This window comes from Limanda limanda, chromosome 1 (assembly GCF_963576545.1).
Source record: "Limanda limanda chromosome 1, fLimLim1.1, whole genome shotgun sequence".
NCBI classification, from domain to species: domain Eukaryota; kingdom Metazoa; phylum Chordata; class Actinopteri; order Pleuronectiformes; family Pleuronectidae; genus Limanda; species Limanda limanda.
The window spans coordinates 2231980-2235882 of record NC_083636.1 but is presented as its reverse complement, the minus strand read 5'-3'; the positions used below and the strand labels follow the sequence as shown (position 1 = coordinate 2235882).

The 3903-nt window shown below is 44.7% G+C and overlaps 1 long non-coding RNA gene across 1 annotated transcript in view; it reads left to right on the top strand.

Annotated features, from left to right (window-relative positions):
* LOC133011116 (uncharacterized) overlaps positions 1-2540 on the top strand; it is a 3092-nt gene extending 552 nt beyond the window's left edge. Inside the window, exon 2 of the long non-coding RNA XR_009680718.1 lies at positions 1791-2540. This is a non-coding gene — a long non-coding RNA (uncharacterized LOC133011116). The remainder of the gene's footprint in view (positions 1-1790) is intronic.
* Positions 2541-3903: the final 1363 nt, after the last annotated feature.

Below are 3903 nucleotides of genomic sequence, written 5' to 3'. Positions count from 1 at the left end.
ATGAGGGAAGTTTAAATCAACGTCTGGTTGGTTCAGTTGATCTCTAACTCACCCAGAACATCTCAATGTCTCCAGACTCATCCTGTCCCCACAACACCAGTGTCCTCAGTCAGCTTCCTGGAGACAGGTCCAAGTGTGTGTCCTGAGAGACAGTGAGACAGTGTGTGTCCTCAGGGACAGTGAGACAGTGTGTGTCCTCAGAGACAGTGTGGGTCCTCAGAGGCATTGTGTGTCCTCAGAGACAGTGAGACAGTGTGTGTCCTCAGAGACAGTGAGACAGTGTGTGTCCTTAGAGTCAGTGAGACAGTGTGTGTCCTCAGAGACAGTGTGTGTCCTCAGAGACAGTGAGACAGTGTTTGTCCTCAGAGACAGTGAGACAGTGTGTGTCCTCAGAGACAGTGAGACAGTGTGTGTCCTCCCAGTCAGTGAGACAGTGTGTGTCTTCAGAGTCAGTGAGACAGTGTGTGTCCTCAGAGACAGTGAGACAGTGTGTGTCCTCAGAGACAGTGAGACAGTGTGTGTCCTCAGAGACAGTGAGACAGTGTGTGTCCTCCCAGTCAGTGAGACAGTGTGTGTCCTCAGAGACAGTGAGACAGTGTGTGTCTTCAGAGACAGTGGGACAGTGTGTGTTCTCAGAGACAGTGAGACAGTGTGTGTCCTCAGATACAGTGAGACAGTGTGTGTCCTCAGAGACAGTGAGACAGTGTGTGTCCTTAGAGTCAGTGAGACAGTGTGTGTCCACCCAGTCAGTGAGACAGTGTGTGTCTTCAGAGTCAGTGAGACAGTGTGTGTCCTCAGAGACAGTGAGACACTGTGTGTCCTCAGAGACAGTGAGACACTGTGTGTCCTCAGAGACAGTGAGACAGTGTGTGTCCTCAGAGTCAGTGAGACAGTGTGTGTCCTCAGAGTCAGTGAGACAGTGTGTGTCCTCAGAGACAGTGAGACAGTGTGTGTCCTCAGAGACAGTGTGTGTCCTCAGAGACAATGAGACAGTGTGTGTCCTCAGAGACAGTGTGTGTCCTCAGCCTGACTGTGTCTGTCAGGTTCAGTTGAGCTGATCTCAGAAAGATCTCCTGGACGTGTTGAAGTGTCTTTGTAGTTCAGGTCTCAGTGTTTCCTCAGTGAAGCTGTGAGAGGACAATGAGGACAGACGTCAGGATTGGACAGAGACACAGAGAGACAACAGTCGGCCAATCAGACGAGCCACAAGCTGCTTGGGATCATGTGATTGAGTTGACGTGAAGACGACAGTTGTTGTTGTTTTCATGTGAACAGGAAGTGAAGCTGGACCACAGCTGACAGCCTCACACGAGGGACAGAGACGTCTTCATCTGATCTGAGACAGTCTGTCCTCTCACTTCATCAGTGAAGAACTGATCAGGTGGATCTTTGTCACAGCTCTGAGATCAGTGGGACTGAAGCCTCTCCTCATCACCATGGTAACCAGGAGCTCTTTCTACAGAGCAGAACCTCTGCTGAGGTCCATCTGTCTCATCTGGTCCCAGTTTGTCAGAAGCAGATGTTCATCAACACACAGTGAAACATGTCTTCACCTGTAACAGCAGTAAATCCACCTCTCAGGTGTCCACTCTGCACTTTGACATGCAGAGGACACACACTGAGCTCTTAGCGTGTTCATTCCAACACGTGAACATGAAGCAGAGAGGAAGCTGCTCCACCTCTGAACAGGACTGAAGTCCCTGCTGCTCTTTCTACTGGATGAGCTGCATCACTGACTCACAGCTGATGAAGTGAGTCTCTGTGACACTGATGTCTTCTTCTCTCAACAGGTGGGAGGGGGCCTGGTGGAGCTGAGTGTGAAGAGGACAGTGTGTGTGGACGGAGGCTGAGCTGTGTCCTGAGGATCCAGAGGCTGAAGCAGCAGCAGCTTGTGTGTAGTCTCCAATCTACACAACCCCTAATCTGCATGTGTTTGTGAGATGAAGCCGGAGCACCTGGAGAAAACATGTGGAGAACATGCAGACTCCACACAGGAAGACCCATCTGAACCGGATTCAAACCAGCAACCTTCCTGCCATGATTGTGTTTATTCACATGAAGCATGTGTTTATTGAAATGACACAACACAAGCAGAATATATAAACCCTCTATAAAGAGTCACATGCAGTGTGTTTAAGTTTGTCTTTATCATTGTCCACCTTTGTCCCTCAGTCTGTCTCCATGTGTGTAGAACCACATTCTGTGTAGATGTTTGTTTATGATCTTAAAGTTCCTGGATTCACGTCACAAATTGATTAAGTTCAACATAAAGTTAAACACATTGAAATCACTTTGAGTTTAAAATGAGTTTTGTCTTTGACACAAAAGATCAAAACTCTGGACTTTTGACCCACAGGTGGCGCTGCAGTATAACAGCAGCACATCCCAGTCAAAGCCTTTATATTCAGTCTATGAGTCAAACACATGGATCATTTCCTCTGTGACAAACCAGATGTAACAAGAAGAAAAACATCTCAGAGAGAAAAGTTCTGTTTCTACTTGTCTCTGCTTTAATGCTCAATAAACATCCTTCCACCGACTTCACTGGAATCATGACTCAGCGTTTCTTTCCTCTTCAAACAAACTGGTGGAAACATCTCGTCCTTGGTGCAGGTAAAAGAACAAAATCATCACTTTGACATGATGGAAACAAGCAGAAGAAAAGTGAATGAGACATTTACAGTATGAAGAAGAGTCGATGGAGGAAACTGTTTCATATACATTTTACAATATTTAATAGAAAACTGACCCGAGGACGTTTTATACAAACCCAGAATCCCTAACTGACTTATAAGGAAAAGCTTGTGCTCGTAATGAAATTCTACATCTGATCAATATGTCTCAATATAAACAGCCTGACAGCAGATCAATACAATTATTTTTAATTCTTTATCAGTTGATTTCATTCATTCACCAAACAAAACCATTTTAATGCAAAACACAAAACCTCTGATCCTGAATGAAAAGGATCAGAAAGAAGAATAATCTGATATAATCTGCAGCTCGTTCACAAAACGCTAAAAGCTCAGTAGCTTCTGGTTCCTTTAAGGTTCAGGTTTAGATTAGATTCAGGTTTAGATTCAAGTTTAATCTCTCTCTCTCTTGCGCTCTAGGGAGTGAGTGTGGTGAGTGTTTCAAACTGTTACTTTTCTACCTTTTTTCTTTGCTAACCTTAGATTCTTCATTATCTGAATATATGCCACTAATAAACTCATTTTCTAGATGTCTACCTGATAGTGCTGTAGCTACATTTAAAGAAATAATTCCGATTACATTTAAACCCGTATTATCCGTCGATATATAAACAACAATTTCTTTAAAAACCCGAGCTCCATTGAGATTGACCACCTCGTAGATAGCTCTGCAGACTCATTACGATTAACATTAGACTCAATAGCGCCTCTAAAAAAGAAAAACGTCAAACAAAGTAAATTAGCTCCGTGGTATAATTCCAAGACAAATGAGTTGAAACAAATATCAAGAAAACTAGAAAGGAAGTGGCGCTCCAGCAACTGTTGAAAATCTCCTAGACTGGAAGAGTAGTGTTAAAGAATATAAAAACATCTGTTGCATTTGTGTCCGTCCTGGGAGACGGATCCTCACATGTGTCTGAGGTTTCTACGTAGTTTTACATGTTAAAAGTGTTTTTAGTAGCATGTCCTGACTCTTGTTGAGGGTTAAGGACAGAGGATGTCTCACCATGTTAAAGCCCTATGAGACAAATTGTGGTTTGGGAATATTGTCTATACAAATACAATTTGATTTGACTCCTCCTCCAGCAGGAAGGGGAGGAGGAGGCTGCTCCTCAGACGGCCGGTGCTCCTCAGAGCGGAGCTGGGTGCAGCGGCAGGTCCGCCAAATGCGCCAAGAAGACGAGGAATAGAAAGGGAGCGGGAATATCGA